This window comes from Corvus brachyrhynchos, unplaced genomic scaffold, assembly GCF_000691975.1.
Source record: "Corvus brachyrhynchos isolate BGI_N302 unplaced genomic scaffold, ASM69197v1 scaffold1, whole genome shotgun sequence".
NCBI lineage: Eukaryota > Metazoa > Chordata > Aves > Passeriformes > Corvidae > Corvus > Corvus brachyrhynchos.
The window spans coordinates 10,742,355-10,760,997 of record NW_008237222.1 but is presented as its reverse complement, the minus strand read 5'-3'; the positions used below and the strand labels follow the sequence as shown (position 1 = coordinate 10,760,997).

The 18,643-nt window shown below is 39.2% G+C and overlaps 1 protein-coding gene across 16 annotated transcripts in view; it reads right to left on the bottom strand.

The window, feature by feature from the left end:
• The window catches only part of MARK3 (microtubule affinity regulating kinase 3), a 54,407-nt gene extending 37,323 nt beyond the window's left edge, over positions 1 to 17,084 (bottom strand). For 9 of the 16 annotated variants that reach the window (XM_017729113.1, XM_017729117.1, XM_017729118.1 and 6 more), the window contains exons 1-3: positions 16,722 to 16,823; positions 12,192 to 12,383; positions 6,268 to 6,321 (exon numbers count right to left, since the gene is read on the bottom strand). The gene's annotated coding sequence lies outside the window, so the exon portion shown is untranslated. Of the gene's footprint in view, positions 1 to 6,267; positions 6,322 to 12,191; positions 12,384 to 16,721 lie in introns of those variants that run through there. The other 7 variants (XM_017729123.1, XM_017729124.1, XM_008629777.2 and 4 more) reach the window with 5 other exon arrangements.
• Positions 17,085 to 18,643: the final 1,559 nt, after the last annotated feature.

Genomic DNA, 18,643 nt, shown 5'->3' with positions numbered 1-18,643 from the left:
TTCCTGCAAGGCAACTGTGGCGCAGCAGCATCTAGTCCTGGGTCTGCCAGCACAGCTCCACTGAGTCACTGCCAGACACAGTCTCAAGCCTGCCCAGCCAGTGCAACACGCTGAACGTACGTGCCAAAATTAATAGTGCAGAACACAAACGGTGTTTTCCTGATCCCATCGTGCTGCCTCCCTTTATGCAAGCACTGGTGTTAACCCTGACTGACACATGTGGTGCAGGAATTATTTAACAGAAAAATCTCACAAAAAACACAACTCCCCCATATAAAAGCACTCCATCTCTAGCCCACCCCAGCAGGATGGTGGTGAGGGACAACTGCCCATTTCAAGCTGCAGCATGACATTATATCTCCTGTCCTAAATCCAGAGATAGTGTACTGATTTTAAGGATATGGTCATGTTCCATGTCCTGTCTGTCCCTTTCCCACTGCCAATACTTGTGTTTTGAGCAAGAGGGCTTTGCTTGAGTAACTATTTCTGAAGTTTCAACTTTGCCTGTCACACAGAGCAAACTGTCCTTCTGCAATTGAATGAAAATATGGAGTGACATTTAACAAACTACAAATGAAAGCAAAGTCATGACTGATCAGTTGTTAATTATTTTCACCCCTCAAAACTCTTCTGCAAAAGACCATTGTAAGAAACACATAAATTTCTAACTAAAAAAATGCCACAGGTGGTGTTACTGCAGTATAAAACATTGCTTTTAACAAAGCTGGTAAATACATTAATTAGAAGCGATTCCAAGATAAAATATTATTACAAAAAACTTGAAGCACAAATACTCTTGTATTCAGACAACCAAAGAATTTTCTTTTTATGCAGTACACTACATGGTGGTTGAGTGTGTAGCTGTTCTCCCTCTGCAGCTCCCCCATGCCAGCCCAAGAGTCCAGAGGGCTGATGTTCTTCAGTGTCAATTACCTTCTAACAGCATGCTTCAGAAAGTGGGAGTAATCAAGAGGTTTCATTAGAAACCTAACAAAAAATTTTACAGGAATATCAGTAACCTAACAGATCATACTGAACTTAATGTAAAGAGACTGAAGCAGAATAGAAGTCCACAGCTCCAAGGGAATGCAGACATAGGAAAAAACCCAAGAGTTTTGTAAGTATGGGATAGCAGCATTTTTATTAACAGTAAGGAAGAAAAAGTGCTGCTACAAGATTTGCCTCAGGTTAGCTTTCAGATAAAGTGAAGAAATTTGGTATGTCTACACATATTAGTAACAACTCAAAAACTTGTAGGTGTATTTACTCAATAAAAGCAAAAAAAAAGGTGAAACTTTGTAATAGAAAAAAAAAGGTGGTGAAACATTAGAAACAAACAGAAAAACAAAATCCTTACACCTTTGTGATTTTTAATAAAAGAAAATGCAAAGGGTGAGTTTTAAATAAATCAATAGGAGAAATTCACAATTTGAAGACCGGTTGTTCTAACCATTCTCTGCTGTCTGATATTTCAGAATCATAGAGTTTCTGCAAAGGCCAACATCTGGGGAGCAATCCTCACTGTGCTGCCCAGGAGACCTTCTCCCTGCTACAGCCACAGCAGGGATTGGCACACTACCTGAACACAGAGAAAAAAACAAACAGTTTTCCAAATGCTTTTAATTATCTTGTTTTCCAGGTCTATGCCTGACACTTTGCTAGATGACAAGCTGTTTAAATGAAATCATGATTGATTGATCAAGTAAATTATTGGCCATGCAAAATAGCTTCAAAACCTCTGCATGCACATTTTCTTTATCCTCCAGAGAGGTAAAATTGCCTTCTTTTCTTTTTTACACTATGTTATTTCTGGAACTTTTTCATATGTGATTAGACAGGGTAGACTACATCACCTCTCTCTTGATCATCAGAAATTTAAAAGCAGTTGAATATACAGCTATTTTTTTCTTGCTTTTCATTCATTTCAGCTAAACTGGTGTATAATATATTCTGAATACTCCATTAATACTTTTAATCACAGCTTATATAACTGAAAGCCTTTTATCAGTTTTTACAATTTTGAAGAGAGTTTGCTTAATTCACTCTCTATTGATATCTGATATCTTCCACCCCCAATGCCCAGATAAAGGCTACTGGGTCAGACCCTCACCAAAACACTGGTCCACAAAATGACTACTCTGCTTTACTAACCCAAATGAAGCATGCCAAAAAGCAGCTTCTACATTATGAGCCATTTGTTCAAGTGGGTGACTAGGAACAAGCTCTTTTAAAAAACAGACTATTTTTATCTCAGAGGAAATTAAAAATAAAAATACTTGAGAATAGGATACAACCACCACCAAATTTTAAGTTCAGTTGGATAAATGCACTTCAGATTGTGCTTCCTTACTCAGTTTATCTGCTATAGGTCACATTTTGACACAGATGGGGATATCTGGAAATGCCTGACATTGTAAGATGTATTACAGTCTATAATAGATAGAGATAGAGAAATAAAATGATAGAGAAATAAAATGTAAAACATCATGCAACTTTCCCAAAGTATGCTGGATAAAAGTTTTACAGATTTCATTCCCCCAAAATATTATGTTCATCAGCTTCTAGGAAATGAGGTAGTAACTATCATCACACAGTAAAATTCATCGCAAACAGCCAGGTATGATAAAACCTCACACCTCTGAGGTTCCCTGCCCACAGGGACACAGAACAAGGTGTAATATCAGAAAATGTAACACAAAGGTTCTCAATACAGAAAATGATTTTCTTAGTTTTAGGAACTTACTTGTCATAATGAGACTATAAAGGCAGACAAACAACTGAAAACAGTCCTCATCAGTTTAATTTCTAATACCGATACTAAAAACTACTTCCAGTTGTTGAACAGCTCATTTTCCGTCAACAGGAGCTCTACAAATGTTTCTAGGCAAAGACAAACATCCTTAGTCTGCCAAACAAATGGCTTTCAGCTTTGTTGTGGTCTGGTCCTTTGAGTGTAAGCCATGTCAGATACAGGAAAAGAACGACATTTAATTAATGCTGGGAGCCAAAAAACTGAAAAAAAAACCACCCCAATGAACCAGCAATGGAAGCTGGTTCTTTTAGGCCAACTCTCTTTGAACACAGCAAAAGACAGACTAGAAGTGCTCCTGCAGTAGCTATCACAAGACTGTCAATAACAAATTATTTTAAAACTACTGAAAAAGTTTGCTAAAAACTGAGTCAGTGCCAGCTGCAGAGCACCAACCTCTCCTGGTCACCTCTCTTAAAGGAGGAAGCTTTTCACAGGATGTTGTTCCAAGCCAGCTCGAGCCTGACCTGTGTATTAGGCTTCTCCTGGTAACTGCTCACTGAAATATGCCCTACATATAATAAAGAGCCTCAAGCAAAAAGCCTTCACACAATACAAGTTTGCCTCAAACTAAGCACAACTTGAAAACAGAAAGGGATACACATTACAAACAGAAAAGCCTGAGCATTTTAAATTCTCATCCTTCTCTTGCATTTCTTAAAACACTGATTGACCCATGGTCAGAAAGGACATGAACCATGTTAAAATTGATGTTTAAGAACCCTCAAATGCTTTAACAATAATACTGCCCAAGTAAGTGGCAAAACATCTGCACATAATGAACAAAAATATTTGGCTGAGGAGCCAAGTTCTAAAACAGGAAAATGAAAAGTGATTTAGTGCTATTACACAGGCTTGCTAAAAAAACCCTTGCATATAATGGCACTGCTAACGCAAAAGGAAAAAAAAAACACAACTATTTTTTTTTGTCTAGGAGGAAGTGAACTCTGTAGCATCAGCACTTGTTTGCAGTGAGACCAATACTCACTGGAACTGCGTACACAAGTCCATTTGTGGAGAACAGTGATTATGACTAACTCCACCAGCATGGGAAAAAACCTCTAAGAATTCCCTTTTCTTTCAAAGCAGGGAAGTACCGGTTACAGCTTCCTCTTCACTAAGCAAGAGCAGCAGAGCAGTCATTAGGTCCTAGAACAACAGTGAAGAGTAGCTGCACGTGGCTGCCACAGAACTTCCTCAGCAGCAGACAAGAAACCCGACCCTTCTCAAGAGCTGCGCTGCCGAGTACCATTATCGAGCTGTCAGGGCTGCAGCGAGGGCATACCAAGAATTACTGCTCCGGAAAGCAAAGCAAGTCCTTAACAAGGTTAACTTCTTCCTGGCAGCTGAAGCATCGATGTGGAAGATGGAACACAAAGAAGTCAGAACTGGCAGCCTTTAATCACCATTTGTTTCCCCACCTGCAGCTACACCGCAGCTGAGACACTGTACACCACACCCTCTTCTGGGCACAGCCCTTCCCTCCCCACCATACCTCAAATATTTTATCTCTCTCTCCAGAAGTGCAAGATCAGAAGCACTTCCATCTTAGCTTCCCCTGCATCCACAGGTCGCGTGTGCAGTTGGCTCCAAAGGCACCGAGGGTGCGGCACTGCCAGCTGTGCTGGGGGGAAAGGGGCAAAGGCTTGCAAAATAAAAAGCCTTGGTCAGGCAAAGCTGGCAAGCAACATGTGCATTCACTCTCCTTACTATGGCAAGCAGGCATTTAATTTTAATAAAACTGCTTTCAGTTTTTGAATTGAAAACTGACATATCTTGCTAAATGTTTTCTGTGCTTGTACAACAAATGAGCTTAGAGAGGAAAGCATATTAGCGATTTCACTCCACAAATCTGATCTGATATCTACCCTGCTATTTTGTACTATTCTTCCAGACTCCCAGTTAAGAAATCCAGTGATTGACAAGATCATACTACAAATCACACTTTATAGTCTAATTTTATAAACTATAAATAAAAATTAAATTACAACAGAGATGGAGCCATGAGTGGACACTGAGCTGGCTGAAACCCAGTTACCAAAGGCCCATCATGTACACTTCCAGCTTGTGGCTTTATCAAGTGAACACCTGTGACTTGTAAAAGGTTTGTATTGTACCCTGATATGAGCTCAAACTGGCATTACAGCCCAATCTCAAGTAACACCATTTGAAGGACTATGATTTTACATTTTTAACTGAAAACATGGCCTCTTTAGTTCTCTCTGACCATTCTTCCCACACCCTGATGTTTCCCCTTCATATCACACAGCTTTTGTTTCACTTTCAAGTCCTTCATGCATTTAACCTTTTTTTTTCCAGTTGCAATCTGCCACAGAAATTTTATCTAATCCATTACATTATCTAATTTGCACTTTATTTTCAACCTGCTTACCCAGAAACCACCAATAACCTCAGGGACTAAGCTGCGAAAAAATCTGAGAAAAATGGAACCAGATTATCTACTCTTACCTGGTCTACAGAGTCATACAAAGTTGCTACCTGCTTGGGTGATGGAGCCTTTGTCTACAGGTTACTCTTTGCCTCTCAGCCCAATACAATGTAAGAAATTGTGTGTTTTTCCAATTTACTTTTGCACCATTAATCTTGATAAAAACATCTAGTCACATGATCTTTTTAGTATTTGCATAAAATATATTCTCCAGTTTACCGTAGTTACCTTCTTTCATTTTGTTTGCAAGCAAATTCTGTGTGTTCTCTTGTTCAAACAGAAATATTTCAAGGGGGTTTTTATCAAAGTACTCAAAAGTAAACAAGAAGCCTTTGACTGCAGCACTTAAAAGGACAGAGTTAGAGAAGTCCCAAGTAAAAGTAACATTTAAATGTACTTCCTGCATGGACTCCCAAACAGACTGGCTTGCTTAATGAAAGAGCAGGGTTTATCACTCTGTACTAAAAAAGATAAGGCGATACAACAGTAACAGCACATTAAACATTCAGAGCTAGAGGGAAGAAACCAGAATAGCCATGGCCCAATTTGTTTCATACAACTGCATCACCTCTCCTGCTGCAAACTACACGAAAGGCACAGATAGTGCCTGGCCTTCAGTCCACAGGCAGTATTTTCAAGGCCAGTTTAAGAGGACAGAACATAAGTTTTGCATTTCTATGTTTAACAAGGTGAGTGGCATGGAGGAGACATGGGAGCATGACACCAAACCACAAACGTCCTCTCTACAGAGTCAGCTCTGCTTGGAAGACAAAGGAAGTGGCAAATACCACTGTTTGCTCAGTTTACAGCTCCGTACGAGCTCAGCTTGAACAACTGCAGGGTTGTCAAAAATATCTGTTACAAAACCAGCTATTAAATACAGTAGTCAGATGTGTGCAAAGGTATGCAATGCTTCGGATTCTCCTGCACAGGCATTCAGGGTTAATGGAAGGAGGTGGGGAAGTGAACAAGTTATAATACAGTTGAAAGATTAAATGTAAAAACATACCTTTTGTAGACTAGTTGGGTTCAGCTGTGTTTTGTCAATTATTTTTATGGCAACCTAAAGGAAGAGTTCATGATCAGTATTTTCCACACGAACAATGCTGCGTTATTACAACATGCTCAAATCCAGCAACAGAAATGGAAAACATGAAAATTACACAAAAAATGCCTAAGTTCCTTCTGCAAATTATGTACTTGTATTTAAACTAGAAGCAGGAGAGTGGAAAAACCCTGGTATTTTAAGAATATTAAGAAGAGAATCTTGCTGAGTCTTTTACTTGACATTAAGACCATCACACTCATAGCAGTGGAAGCTCCAACATCAGACAGTGCCCCGATAGAGAGCAGTGTGCCTACAGATAATATTTACACAGTATAATTACACAACAGATTACACAGTAGTGACTGGGCATTGGCAGTTTCTAAAAACAGAGATTTCAGAGCATATTGAAAGCATTTCCACAAAAATTTGGCAAGAAGTAAGTTCATCTTTGGAAATTCACTAAATATTTGTGTCAATTTGCTCCCTGATGGGTATTAAAAAAAAGTATCACTTGGGAATCAACAAAAACACACTGGCTGTAGTACAACACTTTGGGTAAGTACATTCCTTTACTTGTTCTCATCTTTTCAGTAAATGCTGCACAGAAATATTAAAGAACCAAAAAAAAAAAAATCACAAAATAAGCAAAAGAGAAATTCTGTACCATGCTAACTGGTCAGAACCTGAAGATTTGAAGCAATGAATGAATAAGCAACAGAGACTTCAGTGCAATGCAATTTGGATATTGGATGAGGTAGAACAGGAAATGGGAATCTTTCTAGAATTACTTGCCAATTGGTATTTTTCCTTTCTAAATTAGAGACTAAACATACCTGAAGTAGCTCTACAGAAGGAGATGGTGCCTCTCAAAGAGGCAAGATGCTGCAACTCAGCTGATTATAATACCTCACTGGTGCAAAGCAAAGGCCTTCAACTCCCCTTCAATTTTTGGCTCAAACAGTAGACGCTGCTCCTTCCCATGCCACAGCTCCCATATCCCTGCATCACTTTGTGCTATCTTTGTCACCTCATTAACTTGGGGTTGGCGACATATGGAATAAAGAATATCTTACAGCAAAGCCAATTTATATCCCTAAATTCAAGTGCAAAAACACAGGGATGGATCATCACGATGGAGGGGGTAAAGGGAACAGTGTTCAACGCTTGAGTGCATCACGGAATTATATAACGGATATGGTGTTTTCTGAAACTGATATTCAAGACTTATTTTGAGCTCTTCTAGATGCAAGATATGATGAGACATGACTGAGAAGCCATCTAAGAATGCTTTTACTTTGGGGAGTATTTTCTTCTAAGGCAAGCTACTGATATTAAAGATCACTATTTCCCAAGGCAAAATTCCATTGCAAAACCTTGAGAAATCACTTCAAAAATACAAACAAGAGAGAAAAACATTAAGCAATAGGTATTTTTATATTAGCAGCTGTGTTCAAAACCAAGAAAGATTTTTATCTCTACCTTTACGCCTGTTGTTAACTTTGTGACAATAGCTCAAAGTTATTTGCTTCCTGCAATCTCTTATAATTCCATGCTGGATGTAGTGACCACTGCCTTTGTCAAAAGCAGATAATGTTATTTGAAAGCGACCTGGTGTTCCAAGACTACCCAAGGCTGTTTACTTGGCAAATGCATTCCACTCAGAAAAGGTTGCATTTGTGTTCTGGGCTGTACCATTCTGGCCAATCTTTGAAAGATGTAAACTTCTTTGAACCCACAAAGTCTTAAGGTACTGTGTTTCTGCAAAACCAGCTCACCTCTCTCAGGGTGCACTTGGTGCTAGATGACCAGAAAGGTCTCTGACACTGTCAAACAAATTCAGCCCTCAGGATATAGGGAAGGTACAGACCTCAGTCTTTCAAAAGACAGACTCTCAGGCATGTTCAGTGCACTAATTATAGCCTTAAGGGCAGGATGAATTTAGAGAATTCCTATCCACATGAACACTGCGGGTACAATGTGTTAACATGGACTTTGAGAGCTTGAACCCATCATCAGAACAGGGAACAACTTCAGGTGCCTTGATAAGGTTTCCAAATCACAGGCAAAGGCAGCCAGCCCTCAAGAATAGTTCTGACAAGCCTGAGAAAGTTAAATGGAGAATTTTTAAAGTACAGTTAATAAAACGCTGAATTGCCTTTCAAAGCAGAAACTTTGCTCTTTTTCCATAAAGTGCATTTGGAATGGTTTCAAGTACTGTGAGCTACGGCCAATGCTGGAGGAATGCAAGTCCACCTACACTATTACACCGCTGCATCAGCCATGATACTCTGTGTGAAATCGTTAGTAGAATTAAAACTGAGTTTGCTTTCACCATTCACAATAACATGACTTAAAACATTCCTCCTACATGATTTGAATAAGGGAGTTAAAGAAATCAGAAGTTGGGACACTGAGCAAATTGGCCAAACTGCTACTATTCAGAATGTTTTCTCCCTCTAAAATTTCACTTTTTCCAAGAGAAGAACAGAAAGAAGATGACAATAGATTCCTTGGAGTCAGACTTGGATTCTGAAAGAATTCAGCCTCACTGGGAAACTTCAACTCCCTGGCTATTAACTGAACACACGTCTTCAATGAACAGAAGGATCCATAATAATTTTGGCCACCTCAGTAGGAGCAGAAGGTAGTCTTATCTTTTAGATTCATTTTGGCAAGTACAAAAAACTTGTCAGAGGAAATACCCTTTGATAAAACTACAACAGAAAATAACATGGATTGCAGTCAAAGAATTAAGAAAAGCAGATTGACAATGAAGACTTGTGGTTTCAAAAGGGCAGACAGCCTACAAATAACACTCTCCTAGGCAGAGGATCAAGAAGGATGCTGTGTCCAAACACCAGCTCTAATGCAGTGAAGCTAATCTCTGGCTATGCACTCCCTGCAAGACAATTCAACCCCCTCAAATCAGGCTGATGTTCTGATCATCCCCAGAAGGGCTAAACATTTCTTCCTTTCTGTAATTTGAAGACGGGCTCTCATCATGCATCCCACAGACACGCTAAAAATGGAAATGAAAAAGAGTCCTAGAACTTACTCCAGTTGGAAACATGAAATCTTCATCTCAAGCAACAGGAAAATTCACAGGGAAGGACTCCTGATGCAAGGAGACGAGCAACTATCCTAAAAGAATGCTTAAACAAACATCTCCTCCTCCCAGGAAGTGACAGAAAAGTGCTGATCTGCTTCAAGATTTGGAAGCTCCTCAGCACAGAGATATAAAGAATTGCCATAAAGTGAAACTGACATGGTCACTTAAAAGGACATTCAGAACAGAGACACAGATAACAACAAGATAAGTGGGGTTCAAAACCAGCAAGAACACAGCAGAGATGAAAACTCATTTAAGTGTAACTCCCCAAACTAAGCATTTAATTTAGGTTTTGATACATAAGATGGGAAAAAGAATAGGAACAAAGACAGGACAGGCAGCAGGAGCAAGTGTGTAAAGCAGGAAATCACAAATTCAGAAAGCTAAGTGCCATCTGGCTGAGGCCAGGCTGATAATATCATCCTGAAATTCTTACAAGAAGCAGGTTTTTAAAGAAGAAAGAAAAAAAAAAAAGCATTCTTGCAGCACAGGTTCCTAGCATCTACCAAGAACAGAACAGAAGAGCAGGGTTTAGAAATGATCAGACAATTTGTTTTTCTGATTTATCATAAAATTCCTGAACTCGAAACTGGCAGGGAAAAACCAAGGAAACAGAAGGATTAAATGCAACATATTTTCCTACAGTTAATTGTACCCTATGGAAACACACAAGATATGACTACCTGGACTATTGCAAAGCCTCATCTAGGAGGCTGCATGGAAATTTTTCAACTAGAGAAGCTGAAAAGTGCACAGAATTGGGTTTTTTCCTAAAAAAGATGGCTAAAGAGATATTAGGTTGGAAATAAATGAGTAAGAGTTTTTCAAGGACAAGATTTTGGAACCAATCTTGTTTAATATTGGTATCAGCAACCTTGGCACAGGATGTCAAACCATAATGATTAAGTTTGTTGAAGGAGTTAAGAGGCACCATCAAATACAATGGAAAACTGATTTAAACAACCTTGGAGATGAGTTAGCAATGAAACCAAGATTCAACAACACACAAGGTTGGTGCTGTTGCTGATCACAAGCAAAACACATCAATTTAACAGCCACGAGAAAGGCTAGCACAGTCTAAAGTTTGATCAGTAAATACTTCTGTAAGGGCAAGGGTAAACTAATGACGTTGGGGAAATTGCTGTCCAGAATATTGTGAACAATTCTGGTCACAGACATCTAAAATTACCAACATTGTACAGTTCATTAAGCAAGCAGAGAAATTTTACTCATCTCTCTCTTAAGAAAAATAAGAAGTTTTAAATATCTTGAAGACATTTCTATAAAATTAACTTAGTTATTCCCTTCTAAGGAATGACACTCATTCCAATGATCACATCCCAGAAAGTGTTTATGCTCTGAATTGATTGAACCACATCAATTCCATGAGAGTGGAAGAAACTTAGTACATGAACATTTCCAAATTTAGCCAAAGATTTTACACTGTCCCCTTTATTTGTAGAAATTTCGAACAAAAATAATGAACCAGAGGTCAACGCAGTTATCTGCAAGGAAAGGAAAATGTACTTCGCTTTTTGCAAAGTGCGACACATCTCTATCTCCAAGTTCTATACCTATAATAATAGCAAAGAAACACTAACCAACTACTTGCATATCCCATCTTAAGTATCAGTAAAAAGAGGAGGGAACTTAAGTGGAAAGGAGTTAACCAAAAACTTTCTCAACAAATGAAAAGTAACTTTAACATCAGAAGACAACAAAGGAGTTAACCAAAAACTTTCTCAACAAATGAAGTAACTTTAACATCAGAAGACAACGGGAACTGTCAGCCAAAAAAAAAATCCTTCCCAACAGCTCTTGCAAAACGATGTCCCCTCTGTTCTCCCCTCTGTTCTTGCTACTGAACTGTGTATTAGCTCAGAAAAGAGAAATTCCCTTAAAGCACTGCAGTCAGCTACACAGCTTCTGTAAAAGTCCTTGCTGGTATCAGCAAACATTCACTTCATCAGACAGGTTTGGCAAGAAAAGGTCAGCAAGGTGTTTCTCCCTCTTTCAGTACTTAAGAGTTGCTTTAAATAAAACAGCACCAAGAAACACCATCTTGTAACAAGCAAACAGGACTACAGCTCACCAAATCAGAACCACCATTAAGTGCAAGTGATTAATTACATTGCAATGGCACGCAGAAACTAAAAAGGGAGCTGAGTTAGACTCCAAGAAGAGATGCAAGAGAAAGCTTGTCTATACTACACACATTGAGCAAACTGTCACTGACACACAAACTATCTCTGAACGAACTGAAGCAACTTCCCAAAGCTGCCTGGCACTGCAGACACCCTGGGATGATCCACCCTAGGATTCCGGGGAGATACATTGCTTTGGCAAGAAAATACTGCATTTGGGCTACCTGGAACATAATTAAGTCAACATTCAGCTCTCATTCCCGACTTCCCCTCCAATACAGCCCAGCAGTATAGAGACACTAAGAGGCAGTCCTTCCCACAAGCTTATTTAATTGCTGTATATTGATCTGTTTTTCGAAAATGGAGGATTTATCCAAGAATGTTGGTAGCAAACTTTAACATAATTCAGCTGGACAGAGAATTTGTCAAAAATACAAATTTAAGAAACCATTTCCAAGGGAAATTGTTTTCTAATCATTACTAAAAATTAGTTTTCAATTTCTGCTTTTTTCTACATCAGTGGCAATATCTCTAGTAAAATGTGCTCTATCTCACAGGCTTAGATGATGCTATTCCAAGAGAACCTTCACACCTACAGCAACTCACTGCTGTTTACACCCATACCACTTTACCTCTCTGCCAGTTAGGATGTGCCTTGCCAGTTTCACTTTTGCAAAATTCCCCTTTCCAATTGTTTTAAGGAGTCTGTAATTTCCAATATGTGGCTGCTCATCAGCACAGGAGGCTATGGAGTTCCTGCAGCGAGCTCCAGAGCGCCCAGTTCGAGAGGAAACTTCCTGCCGTCCATCTCCATGGGACGTGTGCTGCAACAAAAACATACACGGGTAAGGCTGAGGAATAAAGACAAAACACATCAGTGATGAGAAGCATACAACATTCAAAAACATCAGCAATGCCTTTGAAGAAACCTTCAAAGGATCCAACTCCAACTTCACGTTCACACTGAACTTTGTTCTGATGGGGGCAATAAAGTGGTGCCCAGTTCACAATACAATATCCACTTCGTCACCTGGTAAAGACAGTGGAACATCACCTGCACTGCAGCAACAGTTGAGCATTTTTAAGTAACTTACATGGACTGCCAGATCAGTTACAAAACATGGAGGTGTTTGATATAAAAGGAAACACGAAAAAAGCTTTTCCAAGAGCACAAATTTTTAACCTTTACTGGACAACTTATACTAAGCTAATAAAAGGGTTTTTTTCTTTCCTGCGGTACTAAACTTGTGTTCCTACAGATCCACTTGACTGAAAATATCCAGGATGACCTGGAGAACAAGGGAAGAAATCTTACCTAATGTACAGAAACCCTGGATATTGATAGGCTGAAAACCAGTTACAGAGATCTGACTGCAATCTGTTAAGTTCCTTTCACTCCGTTTCCCTGAACAGCTACTAATTGCAAAAAAGAATGGTTATATATTGTATCTGTAACAGTCTTTACTCTTTAGATCGAATGGTTAAGATTATAAAGTATTTTTTTCATTTCCTGATAGGCTGTTTATGAAAGAGCAGGTGCCCTCCTATGTTCTTAAATCATGGTTGAGCTCTGTACAGCAATCATACTAATTAAAGTATTAGTTAGAAATGCTCAGGAGCCTGCAAATGTGGAGCAAGTATCTGTTTCCACCAAAGATGACACGTTAAACTCATAGTCACCCCAGAAACCCCAGATCTTGCTCTTCTACTACCACTCCTCTTGCTGAAACCCAGTGGGGACAACCAAGAAACTGGCAGACACCAACATTCAGTCTGAAAATCACTGTAGCATGAGGATGAGATCACACCTCAAGAGCTAACAACCATGGTACAGGCACAAATGAACAAATCCAAGCTTGCATGACACTTGGCAAGTTTCACTTGCCTGATGTAACCTTGTGACCATATACTCTCACATCTTAGGTTCCTTGATTTGTTAATTTGAGTGCAACAGCTGTGATCAAATTATTTTTAAAAACACATTCACTTAATTTAAGAAATGATACTGATAAGAGCCTATGGCAACTCCTGGAAAATTGTTTCAATAGTTACTATTTTAAAAAACCACACACAATATTTTAGTATCAATCTGGCTTTAGCTTCTCCTTACTGCCTGGCTACTGCATTGCCACTAGATTTCTACTTCCCATAGAGGTACTTAATTTCTGTGACCACAATACCCCTTCACTTTAGTAAGTGATATGTATATTGAGCTCCCTAAACAGGCTGCTGTACAAACGATTAAAGACAAGGAAACATTTCCTGTACTTCCATTCAGAACCCTCCCCTATTTTTCCAACATCTTTTTGTGGTGTTCATGGTGGACACAGACCCACTATACCAACAGTAGGTGCAACAGGACTGAACACAGAGGCTGCATCTTCTGTTCAACACCCCACTGATTTCACAGGGGCAGAACTAACTCTCTTTGCAGAAGACTGTCTGTACCTGACCACCAAACACCAACCCTAGCTCTTTCAAGAATTATTGCTTCCCATTCCTGGATCCTTACATGCACGATCACATTTGGCTGAAGTGAAATGCAAAGTTTCCCTTCATGCAGAGTATCAAGTGTTCCTGATGAGTGGCCCATCCTGCCCTATTTCATATTCTAGCAATTTTATCCCAGTTTTCAGGAGCAAGAGAATATGTTTCTTCCAAACCACTAATAACTGGCATACAAACAAGAAGCACACCTGTTCAATATCCAGTAAAAATTCAAGACTTGGTAATAATTCAGTGTTCTCAATAATATCTTGGGACCTACAACAACTAGGTAAGTGTTTTATCAATCAGTAATTCTCAAGGAGAGGAAGGACGAGCAGTCAACAACTGAAGGAACTATTAAAGCCAGCGAAACCCTATATTAACAATTTCAGTATTTTGCATGTCCTTAATGTCAGGCTGGTGCTGACTGTTCATGCCATTTTAGCCACCCCTGTGTGTACTGGCACAGCAATGTCAATCCTCTGTATTTCCCTAAACTTTGACTTCTAACAAACCTTGCAACACACAATGCAGAGAACTTCTCTGTCAGCTCCGTTTGTACCTTTTAGTGTCAAATTATTCAGACCAGCTAGAAAAAAGCAGCAACTGCTGATGCTAGATGCTAACATCCTCCTACATTGCTACCCCTGCTGATCAGGGACCAGGATGTTCTGTACAGGGCCAGGAAGATATTTCTTGGATATATTAGAGGAAGGTTCATTTCAGTTCAAGTACAGCATCCCAGGAATACAACTGTACTACTTACATTGCACTTCACAGAGTTGATAACTTTCCTCAGAAAAAGAAGCATATCAAAACTATTTGAACTACAGCCCTTCTACACCTGGGCACTCAGCATAAGCTGGCTTAAGTAGGAGCCAGACTGCCTCCCAGCAGGGCTTGTTAGCTTAGGCTCTCCAGCAGACAGATTGAACAACTTGAATTCAACTGCTTTTGAACCACACAGCTGACTCTGAAAACAGAGTAGCTGTGCTGTCTTGTGCTTGAACTAAAACACTGCTAGTCCTGAGCTAGCCTAAGAAGCAGTTGAGATGTGGGTATCAGGTACCACATATACCCAAGCCAGAAAACAGGTTAGACAAAATTGATTGTACTCATACCCTACTTCACATAAACACTATCAGGCAAAAGAAAGATCCTGTTATACTAACAAACTGTATTCCACATAGTAAACCACCCAGTTAATGTGTCTTGGGAGCTTCACTGTCCTCTTGTTGAGAAACTACTTAGTGTGTCCTATAATTTTTTTCATGCTTCCTAGTTTTGCACTTAAAGGGAGGAATTAACAGCTGTGAACTAATTTATCGACTAGGGTTGATAAACTGAACACAATCTCCTTGTATGGAGGTTTGCACTTCCACCCTAACCCAGATTATTTCTTTTCAAGAATATGACTTTTTTCAGCCGTGGGTTTTAAGTATCAAGCTGTGCGTTCCTAAGAAGTTCAGTTCTCTCCAATTGACTTGCTCACAGCCATGTTTCGCTCTGTAGAAATCCAGCCATTTGCAACCATATCTAATTTAGACTATGTTCCACTTTACATAAATAAATCTATCAGCAAGTCCTTCCTCTGTCAGTTCCATTATTATACTGGATAGACAACAAGCTTTCTAAAAACCACAGAAAACAGATTGTCCATTTCAACATGGATTTTCTTTTGCATATGGAAATGAAGGAAGAGCATAAACTCAAAACTGAATGAAAGTGTTTCTTCCAACCGAATCATTTTCAAGAAGCCATGATAGGCAGATGGAAAGCTCAATGGTGTGGGCAAAAAGCAAAATATAGGTGGTCCAATAAAAGCTCAAATCATGCATTGGCTTGTATAGCATCTGGCTGTACTCAAGTACTTCCCAGGGCAGTTTCCTCAGCAAACAGATTAACAACGCCAATCTCAGCCTGGAGAACTGGTAATAGCATCTTCTGCACTCCAAACTGAGGTGCAGGTCTTCGCACCCTCAAATCTGCAGATTTTGCCTCCCTCACTACACGGACCCTCCCCAAACTCTGTTTAATTTCAGGCTTCTTCTCCAGGTCCACAATTTATATGGTTTTAAGAAGGAACGGGGTTTGTCTTAAAAATGTAAGATTTAAAATAAGCGTGTGTTTATTTGTATTAAGTTTCCAAACACTGTGGTAGGTGAGTAGAAGCACCTCTCCTGGAGGTGCTTTCTGTGTAAGAATAACACTTGCTAATGAACTCACCATGGCTGAATGATTCCCAAAATATCTGTCTTCGTGCAAAGCAAGACCATTACACTGTAGAGGGAAACTGAAGCAAGGAGATTGGGTACTTTGTGTGACTTCAGGTTTGCCAGTCACCACCTCTTTTAAAAGTTTCCTGAAATCCACTCATGACAAGAAAGCCCTTTCTTCGGTATCTTGGCATGCATCAGATCCCATTTAAAAATCTTTTAAACACTTCAAAGGTTTGTTCTTTTTTTTGCACCGTCCATTTTCAAGCTACCAGGACAACCTTTGTCATTAAAAAAAACCCAAACAAAACATTCTTCTCCTCCTCCCCTCAGCCCCACCCTATTATTACTCAACCCAGAAGGAAATGAAGTAAAACATCTCCGTTTGTGAGAGACCTTATGGCAAAAAAGGGACTGAACCCAAGACCAACTACATTTGGAACACAACACAAAACCCACCTTTTCGCAAAAGCCTTCCCCCAATGATGAGCCGACATCCTTTCATAGCCAGATAATGATTAGCATGAAGAGAAAGAAAAAAGAAAAGGAAAAAAAGTAAAAAGCAAATGAAGTATGAGGGTGTCAACAACTGAAATCTTTTTGGTAGATGTTAGTTTTATCCAGTATTGTATGGTTTCAGGTATCTTAACATTCAGAGTGTTAGAAACACACAGGGCAGGGCATGACTAGTATCAGGGTTCTTGTACTGCTTAAGAAGGTGCCAGAAGTTGAGGAAAAACCTGAAAGAGACAGAATCTGATATCCATTTGAAGAGCTGAAAAACAGTAAGAAATCAGAACGTCCAAGACCTGCAAAAATCAATGTTTAATTACAGTAAATAGGAAACTCTTTCTGAAATGGGGGGGTACAAATGGCATTAACTTTTTAAAAGTATGTATTTAATACAATAGTGAGAACTAGCTTATGATCAGCCAAAATGAACTAATAAAATTTAATCTTACTAAAGTCTCTAGGAATGTTTATTACCTTAGCTGCTACCTTACCTCTGTATGAAATAGTACAAAGTGATATTACAGAATTTCTTGGAAAGCTGTCAAGACTAGTAACTATCATGACAGCCTCATTTCATTCAGCTTTTTTAACTGTAATAAGAAAAAACTACTTAAAACCTATAATGTTAATAATGTAAGCATTCCAGGACATGATGAACATTTGAGACACTAGATTGCTTCATTACCTTAGCCTGGGCACACAATATATAAACACATGGTAATCTCTGGCTGTGTACTCCCCACCAGCACTCGTATTTATAGAAAAACTTACCAGGAAACATACCATAGCTTGTTTTTTTAAAAAACTCAGAAATATTTTAAATCAAACATGTCAAGACAAAATTTTACTGCAGCCCTTCCTAACAATGTGTTGTATTTTATTTCCCATTCTCATTAGCATCTTTAAGAACACACAAACTGCTGAGTACTACTCAGTGTAAAAAGGCAGCCCTAAGGATATGCGCAGAGGTAGCATCTTCCTGAGCACAGATATCCCTGAACCAGCACAGCAGGGCATCCTGCAACTGCTGACGAAGGAATTCTACTGGGAAGTCAAAACAGAGACTTACGTTTCTGGCAGCCACCAAAAGGTGCCACAGCAAACACTCAACCACAATTGTTTATATACCAGTTACTGCTCTGGGATTCCCTAAATAATCATGTATTATAAAATATTATATTATTTTCCTAGATTATAAAACAGGAACATGTCAGGTGAAGATGTCCTGTACTTGTCCTGATTTTACTTCCCTCCTACCAGTGACCAAGGCACAAATCAGGATATGGAGTGAGGTGGATTTTGTCAGACCCAGTATGCATATGTTAATGTTTGCATAACCAATTATTTGCTTCCAACACATATAATTAAAAGGCAGTTTTTAGACTAGTTTGCTCCATAATCAATCTTAAGGGTAAACAGTCACGGCTTCCATCTCACAAAATTTTAAAGGATCTCCTACACAGAAAAATGCTATCCACCTAAAGTGGCACTGAAGTTATCAACCCATGAGGGCAGATTTATTCACTGACATGGGCTACAGCCCAACCATTATGGATGTTGTGATCAAGTGGAACAACTCAAAGGGTCAGAATTCATCAAGGGAGACAAAGCAGACCTTCTAGAAATACAATAAAATGTTAAGGGAGAGAAAACATTAATTTGGATGCTTCCATTGTGAAAAGGGGAAGATTTCACTGTGCAGTTCTCAGCCTATCATAGTGTTCATTCATGTAATTGGTATGACATTCATGAAAATGAGTGGCTATTTTAATTAGGTCAGATCTGTCAAACCACCAGTTTAAAGGGGGAACCTGAAGAGTAAACAGGCTTTAGCACATGGAAGCTATACATCTGACACACATTTCCTA